The sequence below is a fragment of the Filicampus tigris genome, chromosome 17 (assembly GCF_054856515.1).
Source record: "Filicampus tigris isolate MCC_2025a chromosome 17, RoL_Ftig_1.0, whole genome shotgun sequence".
Taxonomy (NCBI): domain Eukaryota; kingdom Metazoa; phylum Chordata; class Actinopteri; order Syngnathiformes; family Syngnathidae; genus Filicampus; species Filicampus tigris.
In genome coordinates this window covers 49,287-65,851 of record NC_141233.1, presented here as the reverse complement: position 1 = coordinate 65,851, position 16,565 = coordinate 49,287, and the positions used below count along the sequence as shown (strand labels likewise).

Genomic DNA, 16,565 nt, shown 5'->3' with positions numbered 1-16,565 from the left:
TCTAGCATGTCAGCCGCTTGTGTCATAACACACATGAAATCCATCTTTGCGAGCCATGGAATACCTCAGATTGTTTGCAGTGACAATGGACCTTGCTATAATTGTCGAGAATTCCAACTATTTGCTCAAGGATATGACTTTAAACATGTGACCTCTAGACCTCTGTATCCTCAGTCAAATGGGAAAGCAGAGAAAGGGGTACACATTGTGAAACAGTTATTGAAAAAGGCACAAGACAGTAAGGCAGATTCTTACTCGGCACTTCTTAGCTACAGAGCTTCACTATTAGAGCAAGGTATATCTCCTGCAGAACTACTAATGGGAAGGCAACTTCGTACCACTCTTCCTTATACTACAACCAAGAAACAGAATAAAGTGACAGACAAAATGATAAAGTTGCAGAAAAGGCAAAAACCCAACTACGACAAGTCCTCAAAAAGTTTAAAACCACTTGCACCCAATGACACAGTCAGAGTGGAAGATGGAAGTGTCTGGACAAAGAAAGCAACTGTTTTGGATATAGTTGACCCGAGATCATACAAAGTGAAAACGGAAGATGGACTGATACTGATACAGGAGGATGTTGGCCAAGCTGTCATCAATGCTGGGCAACCCGGACCACCCCCTCCAGGGCACCCTAACAGCACTCCACAGCACCTTCAGTGACAGACTGTTACACCCTCGCTGTGCAAAGGAGAGATTCCGCCGTTCCTTCTTGCCTGCTGCTGTCAGACTCTTTAACAAGAACATTGTGTAGTCTCTACAAACTGGCGGTCATTAGTGCAATTGTGCAGTCCTGCACCTGAGCTCGTATCGTGCAATACCCAATATTCCCCACTACTGTAATACCGTGCAATACTCAACATTCCCCACTACTGTTAGTCTAGTTTTATTTTTATCCAATGCTGTTCCTTACATTTCACTACAGCACTGCAGCACTGTCACTTACTTAGAGTATTTTTTCCTCTGTACTATGTACAGGCCGAAATGAGTGTTCCTCATATTTTTTATGTAGATGTAGGTTGGTGTGTATACACATGTGTATATACACATGTTACTGCGTATATCTACATAGGTTTGATTCTAAATGTTTGCCGTCAATGTTATACATTAATGGCCACATTATGCCGCCGCCCCTGTGTGACCTATATCTTTGCTACTGTAACAATGAAAATTTCCCCACTGTGGGATCAATAAAGGCATTCTTATTCTTATTCTTATTCTTATTCTTAAGGAGAAACAGAAGAAGTTTGTTGCGTACACAAGAGGCCACAAGCTCACAAGATGGACAGTGTGAGGACAACAACAAAACAACACCTGAATCACCCTCACATGTAAAGGACAGTGTGGAGCAAAGCGATCAATCACCTATGGTCAGAAGATCCACACACACTGTTAAAACACCGGACAGACTGAACCTTTAGTTGATTTATGTATGAAAAAAAAAGTCATTTGGTTGTAATACAAAAAAAAATGCATTGTATGCATGTTCGGTTTATCCTGATTGAAAAGAAAAATGTTTATGCATATAACTATGTGAGTATGTTATGCATTATGTGAATGCCGGGTATTGTTGTGAACAGTTTACCCTACATCTAAAGAAAAGGGGATGTGCTGATTAGAAATTATTTAGTACAGCTACGTCACCAGGGGGCTATGGTAAAATAGCCTATTATCTAGTAGAAGCAGCGGCAGGATGGAAAGGAAAAAAACAGTTTATGGAAGAAGACGAATGTTGCGGCCATGTTAAAATAAAAGCAACAGCAACCCACGAGCAGTTTCAATGTTTTATTAAAAACATGACACTGTGCTTCTTTTCATCTCGTTTTACGCACACTCGACTTAATTTAAGCGATGCGACGCACGCAAGTTTGTCCAATGCGCAAGGGATGTGTCACAAGCTGAGGTGGTGGGCGACTTATTTCAGTTTGCTGCGGTTGGACTGAAAGGAGCAGAGGATGTGGAAGAACATGAACTTGTTAGGAGTGTTTGTGGTGGCGGTGAAAATGCACAGCGTGACGCCTGGTAAGTGCACAACTTGACTCTCGTGATCAGCTTCCTTTTCACAGCTTGACTTCACCACTTCAAAGTTCCTTTGCCACAACACCAGCAAATTCATCACTAATTGCTGAAATCGTTGCAGGATGTGTAAACAGTCAAGTTACAACAAACGATACAAAATAGACCATCGAATGAAGAAGCAAATATAAAGGATACAGAAGCAAACTTGTTCAATTAACATGCCAAATAAGGAAGTCGCCAAAAGAAATGACGTGTGAGCGTCTGTTGGCAAATCAATTGAGAAATTTGGAAGAATCAACTTCAACAAAAAGAAACATCATTGAAATGAACACAAAAACAAAATCTATTTGCCGTTTGAAATTATTGTTTGCTGTAGGAAGTTGTTACGTTTTGAAATGTTTCAATTTGAAACACAATTATGTCAAATATGAAAAGTTGAAGATTTGAAAGAAACAAAATATTTTTTTTTTTTTGTTTTGTTTTGTTTTCTTTTGTGCTTCATTTCCGAACTGCGTCTTCTCAGATTCCAAACTTGCCAGAATTGGAATATTTAGTCAACAGAGTTCATATCATCAATTTCAATATACAGAATATATGTAGAATCTATTTAGTAATCGAAATTATAAAGGTTTAAAATAAAATGTATTCAGGCAAAGGCAAAAATGCAATAATTAAAGGGACACTTTAAAAAGAAAGGGTGAGCTTAACATTGGCACTTAAATAAGAATAAGAATAAGAAGGCCTTTATTGATACCACAGTGGGGAAATTTTCATCGATACAGAAAAGATATAGGTCACACAGAGAGGGCGGCATAATGTAGCCGTTAATGTATAACATTAACTGTAGTCATTCAGAATCAAAAAACAATGTAAATATACGCAGTAACCATGTGTATATACACATGTATATACACACCAACATACATCTACATATAAATTATGAAACACTTATGTAACCTGTACATAGTGCAGAGGGAAAAAATACTTTAAGTGACAGTGCTGCAGTGCTGCAGTGAAATATAAGGAACAGCATTGGATAAGAGTAAAAATACAGTAGTGGGGAATGTTGAGTATTGCACAATATCAGATCAGGTGCAGGACTGCACAATTGCACTAGTGTCCGCCAGATTATAGAGACTACCCGATGTTCTTGTTAAACAGTCTGACAGCAGCAGGCAAGAAGGAGCGACGGAATCTCTCCTTTGCACAGCGAGGGTGTAACAGTCTGTCACTGAAGGAGCTGTGGAGTGCTGTTAGGGTGCCCTGGAGGGGGTGGTCCGGGTTGTCCAACATTGATGACAGCTTGGCCAACATCCTCCTGTCCCTCACCGAGTCCACAAAGTCCAGGGAGCAGCCCAGGACAGTTTGACCAGTTTGTCCAGCCTCTTCTTGTCCCGGGTCGAGACGCCGCCTGCCCAGGTGACCACTCCCTGAAAGATGACCGGTGCAACCACCGAGTCATAAAAGTTCCTGAGGAGTGTCTCCTGAACCCCAAAAGACCTCAGTCTCCTGAGTAGGAAGAGTCTGCTCTGACCCTTCCTATAGAGAGCGTCTGTTGGTACTCCAGTCCAGTTTATTGTTCAGGTGAAAACCCAGGTACTTGTAAGTTGAGACTCTCACTTACACCTGTTCCCCGGATATTCACTGGTGCAGGTGCAGAATGTTGGCGCCTACAGAAATCCACCACCATCTCTTTGGATTTCCCTGCATTGATCAGGAGGCGGTTCTGATGGCACCAGTCCACAAAACCCTGAGGAAGTTCTCTGTACTCCCGATCATCTCCGTCTGTGATGAGGCCAACAATCGCAGAGTCGTCAGAGAACTTCTGCAGGTGACAGGTAGGGGTGTTGTAGTTGAAGTCCGAAGTGTAGAGGGTGAACAGAAAGGCCAAGACAGTTCCCTGTGGCCCCCCCGTGCTGCAGAGAAGCATGTCAGACACACAGTCCTGTGTCCTCACATACTGTGGCCGGTTTGTGAGGTAGTCCTGGATCCACGTAATGAGGTGGTGGGCCACTCCCGCCCGCTCCAGCGTGTCTCCCAATTGGGTGGGCTGGATGGTGTTGAAAGCACTGGAGAAATCAAAGAACATGATCCTCACAGTGCTCCCTGCCTTCTCCAGGTGGGAGAGTGAAGTGTGGAGGAGGTAAATGATGGCATCATCCACACTGATGCCAGGCTGGTATGCGAACTGTAGTGGGTCCATTGAGGAGCTCACCAGGGGGCGCAGGTGGATGAGGACCAGTCCCTCCAGGGTCTTCATCAGGTGAGACGTCAGCGCCACTGATCTGAAGCTGTTGAGCTCCTTCGGGTGGGTGGTCTTTGGGACCATGACCAGACAGGATGTTTTCCACAGCTGGGGGACTCTGCCCAGCTTCAGGCTCAGGTTGAACATGTGCTGGACAATTCCACACAGCTGGTCTGCACAGGATTTGAGGAGCTGGGGGCTGATGCCATCTGGACCCGCTGCCTTCCTCTCCTTCATCTTCTTCAGCTGGTTCTTCACATGAGATGTTGTGAAGGCCAAGGCAGGGCAGGAGGGAGTGGTGGCTGTCTGGTGTAGCATGGAGCTGGATACTGGGGGGAAAAGAGAGGTGGGGGTGACACTCACAGCAGTAGGTGGAGGCTGCAGCAGGAGAGAATGAGAGGGGACAGGCATCTGATCGAACCTATTGAAAAAGAGGTTCAGCTCATTTGCCCACTGCAGGTCCCCCCCAGCCCGGGTCTTGGGTTGTCCGTGGCCTGAGATGGTCTTCAGGCCCCTCCAGACTCCCCTGGCATTATTCACCTGCAGCTGCTCCTCCATCCTCTTCCTGTAGGACTTTTTCCCCTCGCTGATCCTCCTCCTCAGCTGGCGCTGCACAATCCTCCGCTCCTCCTTGTTCCCCGAGGCAAAAGCCCTCTTTTTCTACTTCAGGAGAGCTTTAATGTCAGGTGTGATCCAGGGTTTGTTGTTGGAGAAACACCTTACTGTCCTAGTGGGTATGGTGTTCTCCATGCAGAAATTTATATAGTCTGTAACAGCGTCGCTGAATACTTCCCATGCAATTGTGCTGAAACAGTCCTTTAAGGCCTCCTCGGCCTCTCCAGACCATCTCTGAACCGTGCGGGTCACAGCTGGCTGCATGTGGACCAGAGGTTTGTACACAGACTGGAGAGCCACCAGGTTGTGATCAGCTTTGCCCAGCGGGGGGAGGGGCAGTGATGTGTATGCTTCCTTGGTGTTGGCATAGAAGAGGTCCAGTGTTTTATTGTCTCTGGTGTGGCAGGTGAAATACTGTGTGAATGAAGGCAGAGAGGAGGAAGGAGCGGCATGACTGAAATCACCAGAGATGAGTAGCAGGGCATTTGGGTGCTGTGTTTGTAGCCTGCTCACTGCTGCAGTCAAGGCATCGCAGGCTGTATCGCTGTTGGCCGCGGGGGGGACGTACACGGTCGCCGCGATCACATGACTTAATTCTCGCGGGATATAGTATGGTCTCAGCTAACAGCTCAATGTCCCTACTGCAGAGCTGCTCCCTGATCGTGATGTGCCCAGGAGTACACCATTTATCGTTCACAAACACAGCCAGCCCTCCTCCTTTTCCCTTACCCCTCTCCAGCGTCCTGTCCGTGCGTAGGATTTGGAAGGACGGGAGGACGGGAGGACGGGATGGTATCGTCTCCTCCTATCGTTTAACCCCCACACGAGATCCTCGTCTCTTCCTCTTCAGCTCACGGGGGATATCGGGTCTCGCTCCGGGAAACAATGGAGCCGCGGCCCCCCGCCAATTCTCCGGACACGACCGCTCAAAAAATAGCCACCAGCAGCAGCAAAAATATCTTAAGTTGGATGTCCATTGCTGCGTAAGTTTATGAACATCCACTATGTGTAAAAGGTATTAGGTAGAATAATAATAAGGTACAAAAACACACGAAAAGGCTCACCGGTGAGCTGCTGTTATGGGCAGCCACTCGCGCGGTGCCGGAAATGACGGCGAATATAATAGATTTGAAATTATTGACGAATATAATAGGTTTGCATGTAAAAATGACATTAGTACTAAAATGCCCACCTCAACAGACTCTGTAGTGATTTAAGGGCTTATTTGTGATTAAGTTTACGACAAATTTCCCCGCCCCTTTTTGGGGCGTGGCTTATGTTCTGTTTTCAGTCTCAGCTGTTCATGTCACGGGAGGGAGCCAAGCATGGTAATATTGCTCGCTTTGTCAGTTCTGTTGTCTAAAACGGTGACCAATCATCACCAAAATTTAAATGCACATTACTACTCTTGTCCACTTAAACCTGTGAAAGTATAAAAGTGTTCTGCTCAATAGTTTGGATTTATTGACATAAAACGTGATCTCATCATGATCACTTCCACAAAATCAAAAATACCATGGCGATTGCCCCTCCAGTTTCACAAGCTGAAGCGGACAAGAGCATGAATGCGCACACGGACCCTGACTGGTTATATTTCGGACATTTATCCATCCATCCATCCATTATCGATACCGCTTATCCTCACAAGGGTTGCGGGGAGTGCTGGGGTCCATCCCAGCTGTTTTCGGGCAGTAAGCTGGGGACACCTTGAATTGGTTGCCAGCCAATCACAGGGCACACAGAGACAAACATCCGCACTCACAATGACACCTAGGGGCAATTTAGAGAGTCCAATCAACTTACCATGCGTGTTTTTGGAATGTGGGAGGAAACTGGAGTACCCGGAGAAAACCCACACAGGCACGGGGAGAACATGCAAACTCCACACAGGGAGGCCGGAGCTGGGATCGAACCCACGAACTCTGAACTGTGAGGCGGACGTGCTAACCAGTCGATCACCGTGCCGCCCATTTTGGACATTTAGTGATGCTAAAACCGTGTCAACTCTCAGGAGAGAGACGGCGGCTTGCAGCAGCAGCAGGCCGATTGGAGCTTTATGCACCGCTCTTCCCTCCCCGGCTAAAAGTAGGATAATGGGACGGCTAATAGCAACAACTAGGTTCAGGTCGTTAAAACAAAAGGTGCTAGCACAACAACATTAGCTCCTTAGTCTGCGTCCAGCCTGCGTTGATCTACAGGTCGCGGGGTTGCCTCCCAAGCAGTCACGTGCGTTGTCAGACAGAGAGCTGCCAGAGAGTGAGGTAAGCCCTCATCGAACAAGTGTCAATGTTCAGCGAACAAAAAGTACTGGGCTGTCTTGAACGTGCGCATCATCGTGGAGCGGCATGTGCTTTCAGCCGAGTGTCGCCGCATTGGAACGTACCTTTTGGGCTGTTTACATTCCAAATTGGACGGCGTGTTGTCGGTTGTGAAAATGGGGACATTCCTCATCCAAATAAATGTGCACGTCTACTCATTTTCACTTCAGTCTCTGTAAATATCCTGACTGGTGTTAAATGCCTCGCTCGTCCTAACCATGATCAGCAAAGAAGCAGTGTTTTTTTTTTTGGTTTGTTTGTTTTTTAAGCAAAGAAGCAGTGTGCGCTGGTTCTGGTGCGCATACGTAGCTCTGCTCACTTCCTCATTTCCTCATTCTCATATAAATCAGCCATGGAGAGGTTAATCCTTTTGATATGTTGAAGTGGGCATTAGTAGAGATGTCCACATAAATTTTGGTGCCAATTGATTACTGTTTTTTGGCGTTATAAGCAATGAAAGTACAATGTTTCCAGAGCTGGGCAATTGACCATTTTTTGCCCGTCCGGCCGCGACCCTCCACCCTTGACATGGGTACCCTTCCGGCTGCAACCCCCTGGCCATATTCATAAACATTGTCGGCCCCCGCCCCATTCCAAAAAAAAAAAAAAAAGCATCCATGATTGACGTCGCCGCGGGAGAAAAGCTCTAACGGCAGAGGCTTTTTAAAGATCATTAGCTGGCTAATTTATAATTTTAATCCGCTGTGGACACGCTTCAAATGCGCCAGTAGTACTTAGCCAACTGCGTGTGCTCACTTGCATTGCGAGCCCCGGGGTTGGATTTGTCATATTGCATAATTATTTGGGTTACCTATTTATTTCCCACACTTCCCCCCCTTCCCGGCCTTCAAAATAAAAGCATGCCAGAAAACCACTATACACAGCTGGTTTGCAATAGCGTATTTCTGGACATAGATAAGATAAGATAAGATAAGATAAGAAGGCCTTTATTGATCCCACAGTGGGGAAATTTTCAGTGTTACAGCAGCAAAGATATAGGTCACACAGGGACGGCGGCATAATGTAGCCATCAACGTATAACATTAACGGCAAACATTCAGGATCAAACCTATGTAAATATACGCAGTAACATGTGTATATACACACGTATATACACACCAACATACATCTACATAAAAAGTATGAGGAACACTCATTTTAGCCTGTACATAGTACAGAGGAAAAATACTCTAAGTAAATGACAGTGCTGCAGTGCTGTAGTGAAATGTAAGGAACAGCATTGGATAAAAATAAAACTAGACTAACAGCAGTGGGGAATGTTGAGTATTGCACGGTATTACAGTAGTGGGGAATGTAGGGTATTGCACGATATGAGCTCAGGTGCAGGACTGCAGAATTGCACTAATGTCCGCCGGTTTGTAGAGACTACACAATGTTCTTGTTAAAGAGTCTGACAGCAGCAGGCAAGAAGGAGCGGCGGAATCTCTCCTTTGCACAGCGAGGGTGTAACAGTCTGTCACTGAAGGAGCTGTGAGTGGTGTTAGAGCGCCCTGGAGGGGGTGGGCTGGGTTGTCCAGCATTGATGACAGTTTAGTCATCATCCTCCTGTCCCCCACTGAGTCCACAGAGTCCAGGGAGCAGCCCAGGACAGTTTGACCAGTTTGTCCAGCCTCTTCTTGTCCCGGGTCGAGACGCCGCCTGCCCAGGTGACCACTCCCTGGAAGATGACCGATGCAACCACCGAGTCATAAAAGCTCCTGTGGAGTGTCCCCTGAACCCCAAAAGACCTCAGTCTCCTGAGTAGGAAGAGTCTGCTCTGACTCTTCCTATAGAGGATGTCTGTGTTGTCGCTCCAGTCCAGTTTATTGTTCAGATGAACACCCAGGTACTGAGTGATGGCGCCGACCAAAATCTACCACCATTTCTTTGGATTTCCCCGCATTGATCAGGAGGCTGTTCTGCTGGCACCAGTCCACAAAACCCTGAGTAAGTTCTCTGTACTCCCAATCATCTCCACCTGTGATGAGGCCAACAATCGCAGAGTCATCAGAGAACTTCTGCAGGTGAAAGGTAGGGGTATTGTAGTTGAAGTCCGAGGTGTAGAGGGTGAACAGGAAGGGAGCCAAGACAGTTCCCTGTGGGGCGCCCGTGCTACAGAGGAGCACGTCAGACGCACAGTCCTGTGTCCTCACATACTGTGGCCGGTTTGTGAGGTAGTCCTGGATCCATGTGGTGAGGTGGTGGGCCACCCCCGCCCGCTCCAGCTTGTCTCCCAATAGGGTGGGCTGGACGGTGTTGAAAGCACTGGAGAAATCAAAGAACATGATCCCGACAGTGCTCCCCGCCTTCTCCAGGTGGGAGAATGAAGTGTGGAGGAGGTAGATGATGGCATCATCCACACTGATGCCAGGCTGGAATGCGAACTGGAGTGGGTCCATTGAGGAGCTCACCAGGGGACGCAGGTGGACAAAGACCAGTCTCTCCAGGGTCTTCATCAGGTGGGACGTCAGCGCCACTGGTCTGAAGCTGTTGAGCTCTTTCGGGTGGGGGGTCTTTGGCACCGGGACCAGGCAGGATGTTTTCCATAGTTGGGGGACTCTGCCCAGCTTCAGGCTCTGTTAACCACGACTCCATGACGCCAGAGACGCAGAGAAGTGGGAAAACGCCAGAGAAGTGCATGAACTCCACCTTGATGTGGCTGCGTCATCTTTAAGTCAGTGCTGCCCGCAGCTTGAATATACTCCAAAAAACAAACCAAAAAAAAAATATATATATATATACTCGTGGACACAACCATAAAGGGACCGAGATGACTAGACGATGCATTTAATTTTATTACGAAAACGATCTGGAAGGTGGCGGCTAAGGGGGAACGTGGGTGAGTAAATTCTTTCCACACACAACGCTGCTAAACGAGTTGCTTTGCAGCAGCAACGAGCTGCGTGAGGCACCCCCAGCAGATGGAATGTGGGAAACTGTATGTCATCGCAAAATGTGATATAATGGACCGATCAGAGCAGCAACAAATCCTTATGTGTGCGTGGCATGTGTTGCAGACCTGTCACCAACAGCACAATGCATCAGTCATGTGAATCAATGGGGCAGTTACTTGTGTAAGAAGGACGTGAGACAGCAACGTGCGTTCAAGCGTGTTTTTATTTCCTTATTTTCACATCACGTAACCCGCGCCTCCCACCTGCAACTGGGGCATACAAGAGGGGGCGGGGGGTGCTGGGGGGCAATACCACAATCCCTATAACATCAGTTGTCGCTCGCGCCGACGCCAAGTAGAAAGAAGCCAATCACTGAGTAGGCTGAGATTCAATTTTGCCGCCTCGCAAACACGTCACACACGAGGGTCGATTAGTGGGCTGGACGAAAATCGACTTCCAGCCATGTATGTCCAACCATTTTTTAAAGATTTGTCAGTCGCCCGCCGCGCCCCAAAAATGGGCATCCGACCGGGCCGGAGGGTCCGACCGGTCCGGCCCAGGAACGGACTGCCCAGCTCTGATGATTTCCAATGGAGAATTTGGAATCGGTTACTCCCGGGACTCCGGCCGAACAGGGATAGAACACTAGGTGGCGCGGCCATTCTCCTCATTAACAAGGGGCGTTATCCATGGAGTCACTTATTTCCTAATTTCTCCCAAATTTATTGATAAAATAGAAAATGACAACCTTTTTCATTTTCCTGGTCAAAAAATATATAAAATGAACTTGTTAGTGAAAACATGGCCCCACCGTCCCTTTGATAATAATCATTGCTTTCAAGCTTTAGACAGAATCATTTCAAATATGAAGAGTGCAAGATTATTGCACATCAAACAAACAAAATGGTTTTGTTTTCTCTTTCAGTGATTCACTCGCTCTAGTATTTTCTCACAGCCTCCTCTCGGATTACAAACTTTCCAGAGTACTTGGAAGTTGGTTATGTTGCCGACGTTCCGATTACTCACTACAACAGCAAGAGCAATATAAATAAAATATGAAAACAGAAATACGAAGCCAAACAGGACTGGATGAACAAAATCACAGCCAAGAAGCCGCACTACTGGGAGAGAGGGACACAGATCAATATTGGTAATGAGCAGGTCTACAAAAGCCAACATGGAAAACTGGAAAGTGCGCTTCAACCTAACCAGAGGTTTGTTTCCCTTCAAATTTCTACGAGAAAAAGACATTTCATGTGCTCAGAGACTTTTTTGCGACTGTGACCTGAGGTCATAAGGGAGACATTTTCAGCATTTTTTTTCTCCATCGCATTTTTCTAATCTGAACAATTCTCCCATTTGACTCCCGATTACGCTGGTAAAAAGACACATGCAACCTTATCTCAGCACACGCCGTCACTTCAACGTGTGCGTGTGTGTGATTTTGTCAGGTGTTCACACGATGATCCTGACGAGGTGGACGGTTGGAATCACTACAGTTACGACGGAGAAGACTTCCTGTCGTTTGACTTGCAGACGCTGAGATGGATCGCAGTCCATCTGCAAGCTTTCGCCACCAAGCTGAAGTGGGACCAACTGGACGTCCGTCTTCAATACAAGAAGAATTACTACACTGAGATTTGTCCTTCTTTCTTGAAGAAGCACGTGAGCAACGGGAGGGACGTCCCGATGAGAACAGGTAGCAGCACGCCCCCTGGACCAACATGCCGGCCATTGCAACCTGCACTCGCTGCTTTCCCCTCACACATTCTCTCCATCGTTCTCCTCTCACACATTCCATCTTTAATCATCTCATGCTCGTTATCTTTAACTTTCCCCATTTTCACGCATGTCGTACGTATCGTCCATCTTTTGCGCTCTCACACATGAACTCCATCAATCTCCTCTCACACTTACCTCCATCTTTGGTCCTCTCACACACTCTCTTATCCCTCATCCTCTCACATTCTACCCATTTTCCACTCTTTCCATCTTTGGTCTTCTCACATCTTCTCCCTCTTTCCACACCTCAACCGTTCTTATTTTTTCCCTGTTATACATATCTTCATTCTTCTCACACACATTATTGATAACCTTCATATTTTTGCCCATTCTCTCCATCTTTCCTGAGCACATTTACTCTCCACAGTTGGTCCTCTCGCATGTTCGATCCATTTGTTGAACTCTAAATATTTATTCCTCCCACACATTATGGCTGCATTTCTTCCTCTCACATATTCTCTTCGTCTGTCATACTCTGACACTTTTTGTCAATCTGTCATTCCTTCCATCATTTGTCTTCTCACACATTTGTTCCATCTGTCAACCTCTGACTTTCTCTCCCTCTTTTCGTTCTTTCCCTCTTTGGTCCTCTCACACATTATATTTACATCCCTCTTTTGTCCTGTCACACATTCTGGTAATATTTTCTTTCCTCACACTTTCTCTCCATCTTTGGTCCTCTCGCACATTGTCGCCACCTCCCCCCACGTAATAGGTTAGATTAACCTTTACACAACATCTCCCCCTTTTAAATGTGAAACATCATTGTTTCATTTCAAGCTTTTTTTTCCATAGAACATTGGCAATAACAGTCAGGAACTCTTTTAACCGGCAAATCACAAATCCAGTCTTTTAGGCGGACGTGAGTGTCTGCCTGAGCTTGTAACATAAGCATCATCTGGCTTTGCTGCAGGTTGATTTGCTCTCTGTATGTCAGTTTCCTCCCTGTTGGTTGGAACAAATGGTGAACCCTGGGTTGCTCGCAAGTGTGTACGGTTTCTCCTCAACAGTCCATCCTCTGTTCTGACGAGGTATGATCTGGGGGTATCCGTCTGCTGTACAACCGTCCCGTGAGTGCTTTCTGTAGTGATCCATACGCTCTGACCTGGATGTGACTCGGATTGACGACGTGTTCTGTTGTAATATTCCACTTGTCTTCGTTTTCCTTGAGTCGCTGTCTCTCTGCTAGCGCCTCCTTCTCAATCTGAGCGTAACGTTTCTCCGCATCAGATACCTGTCTGGAGATGAACACAACTGGTTTCTAGTCCTCACTCTCTGGCTGTTTCTGTATCAGGACTGCTCCTTTCCCAAATGACGAAGCATCAGCCGACACGCGCGTCTCTGCATAAGGTGAGTATACAACCAGGACTCTGGGTGAGCTCAGTTCAGATTTTAGCCTCCAAAGAAGCTTCTCTCTGTGGTGTCCCCCAGCACCATTCTGTCTTCTCTGACTGAAGGACCGTTAGGGGCTGTGCATATGAGGAGAGGTGAGGCAGGAACTTGCCCAGGTAGTTAGCCATGCCCAATAATCGCCTGACATCTGCAACGCAGGTGGGCTCTGTCATCTCCAGTTTGGCTCTGACCTTGCCTGGGTCAGGCTTAACACCTTCCGTTGAGAGACTGTGTCCAAGAAACATTAGTGTGCTTTTGGCAAATTCACATTTGTCCTTGTTCAAAGTCAGCCCATCCTCATAGAGTCTCCTCAGAACCTGGTGTAGTCTGGTATCATGTTCAGTCTGGTCTTTCCCATGCACTAAGATATCATCAGCATGACATACCACACCGTCACAGCCCTCCAGAATTTGTGTCATCCTTCGCTGGAAATGTTCTGGGGCTGAGGATATTCCAAACGGCAGCCTGTTGAAACAATAGCGACCAAATAGTGCTGAAAGTCGTCAGGAGAGCGCTTTCTTCAGTCAGAGGAATCTGCCAAAATCCTGACGTGGCATCCAATTTGGTGAATATTTTTGCTCCCGTCAAACTTCGCCAGTAAGTGATCCACATTTGGCAGAATGTGTCTTTCCCGCTGCACCCACTCAAATGTGTCATGTCTACACACAGTCTCAGTCTCTCTTTTTTCCTCGGTTTTGGCACCACAACCAGACCTGCACACCATGGAGTGGGTTGTGTGACCTTCGATATCACCCCAATAGCCTCCATCAGGTCCCGTTCCGTCTTCACCTTGTCACATGGGAGGGGGAACCCGACGTGGAGCGGACAGAGCATATGGTGTGCATGTCTTTCACCTTCAGTTTTTCTCTAAAGAACCCTTTTACCTCCAAGGGCTGCCTGCCCCGGCCATACAGTGGAATTTTAGGAGGTCTTCAAAGTCCCATATTTGTCTGATGAGTAGTGGTGAAACGGGATAGCTGTGACTCTGACACCAGTGTCTAATTTAAACTCTCTTGTCCCTCCATTTAATTCCAGATGTACTGTCCATTAATTTTCAACACTGTTCATGTCGATAATCATCTCTCCAAGAAAGGTGAGGTCAGACTCACCCTCTGTAGAATCCTCTGTGATATCATGGATGCTGCCAGCTGACCGGCATTTCCGGGCAAAATGTCTTTTCCTTTTTCATTTGTGGCATTCTGCATCTTTAGCGGGGCAGTCTTTCCACTTGTTGTCTGTTTTATTTCCACATCTTCCGCAGCATGTGGCTTTGTCCGTATTTCCTCGTTTAATTTGTGTGCTGTTCTTGTGTCCTTCTTTTGGAACATACTGGGTTTTGGGCCTTGCCGACATAACCTCTACGTTTTCAGACTGCCTCTCATTCAAATTGCCACGCAATACCGATTGCTGTCTCTTTATTTCTTCACTGTGGCGTACTCTGGTTATTGTTTTTTCCAATGTGAGATCAGGATCCATCTGTAATGACTCATACAACTTTGCATCTTGCAGACACACAACAATCCTGTCTCTAATAAGCTCCTCTCTTAGTGCTCCAAATGCACAGTGTTCCGTGAGGCTATGCACAGCAGTGATGAACGATTCCACACTTTCTTTTGGTTCGTCTATTAAATCGTGCCCGCTCAAAAATGACATTTTTCTTGCTCACGCAATGGTTCTTTTTCTGATCACTGCTTAACTCAGTATATCTTCAGCTTCATCCCCTAGAGTATACATCAGTGCGTTAACTTGGTACCCTTCAGACTGTTTATCCAGATTTGATGCTATCCTGAAACGTTCAAAACGTCGAATCCACTTTGGCCATTCATTTGCATTGCTGAAGTCAAAGTTACCAGGTGGAGCTAGTTGGACACTGCTCTCTAGTGCTGGAGGGTTGCCTTGCATTTTTTTTCTCTGTATTATTTTTGATTATTTATTATTATTCAAACTGCTCCTTGGTTTGTTTTCTTCTTTTTGGCTTTACCTGCTGCCTGGTCGCCTGTTTATGTCACCCCGACGCAACTTCGGCTGAGTCCACTCTCCTCTCTGCCTTCTCGATGGGCGTTAGCGAGCCGTCCTTAGCCTCAAGCACTAACGTAGTCTCCCGCTCGTCTGGTCCGGATAATTCACCTCTTGGAGGCATATCACTCCCGCGACTAGAACGGTTTCATTCTGACACCATGTTATGTTAGTGTCGGGAAATAACGAGAGCGAGAGAGAGAATGACTTGCTTCGAAACTTTACTAGACTCCTCTCGAACCAGCACACACGAACACTCCCCATCCCCCACAGGGACCTCCCTCTAACCAGCCATCCCATTGGCAGAGACGTCAACATCGATGCACGTAATAGATTAGATTAACCTTTACAAAACAACGACGGCCCACCTGAAAGCGCAGCTGACGGCCGAGGCAATGGGCCGCTACGAATGCGTCTTCCAGCTGTCGGGCGTCAAGGACAACATGGTCACCAAGCTGGACAGAAGAAGCATCCTGAGCCACGCGCACATCACATGTGAGAATCCTCGCCTGATGCCTCTTTGCTCTCGTCCAGAGGAAGAAGTCAGGAAGATGACGCTGGCCATCGCTGTTTCCTTGGCGCTCCTCGCTCTGCTAGCTCTGCCGCTGCTCGTGCTCCTCATCAAGCGGCACAGAAGCGGAGCAGGTGAGCCACGCCAATGTGCCTGCCACCTGCAAGATTTGGAACCAAAACAAACTACAACTTTCTTTCTCTTTTTCCCTTGTAGCCAAATACACTGCAGCTTATAAGCCAACGTCTTGTGTTTACGTTGAGCCGCAGTCCTGTCAAGATCTGATGTCCAGCTTTGACGCAAACCAGTCTTCATCTCTTGCTGTCTTTGCAGCTGCCGATGCCCATTCGGAGCTCACTCCCGGGTCCACTTCCGAGCCCCGACACGTGACTTAGCTGACACGACCGCCGCGCGTTCTCTGGACTCTTTCAGTGTGGATTCATGTGCTCAACTTCCTCCAGGTGGCGCAACGCAAGAGAGGTGTCTCCGTCCAAGCGCTTTCCCTTCACGCTTGGGATTTAAAACAGATTGCATATAGTCCTCATGGTGGGAACTGTTAAATCACAAATGTTTTTACTTGCTTTTGTGTTGTGGAGGACATTTGTTTGAGTTGTTTGAGTCCCTGCCTTCATTCTGTCTTTTTGTCCATTTTGATTTGGATGAAATTATCATCTTTTTTTTTTTTTTTTGGGACCAAGCAGTTCAGTCCACTGATAGTGTAGTGGTACACACGCCCGAGTTGTGTGCGGGCAGTGTGGGATCGATTCCCG

General features: G+C 46.9%; 1 pseudogene; it reads left to right on the top strand.

Moving 5' to 3' along the window:
* The first annotated feature begins 1,970 nt into the window (after window positions 1–1,970).
* On the top strand, window positions 1,971–16,190 carry LOC147132768 (major histocompatibility complex class I-related protein 1-like; annotated as a pseudogene).
* The last annotated feature ends 375 nt before the right edge of the window (window positions 16,191–16,565 follow it).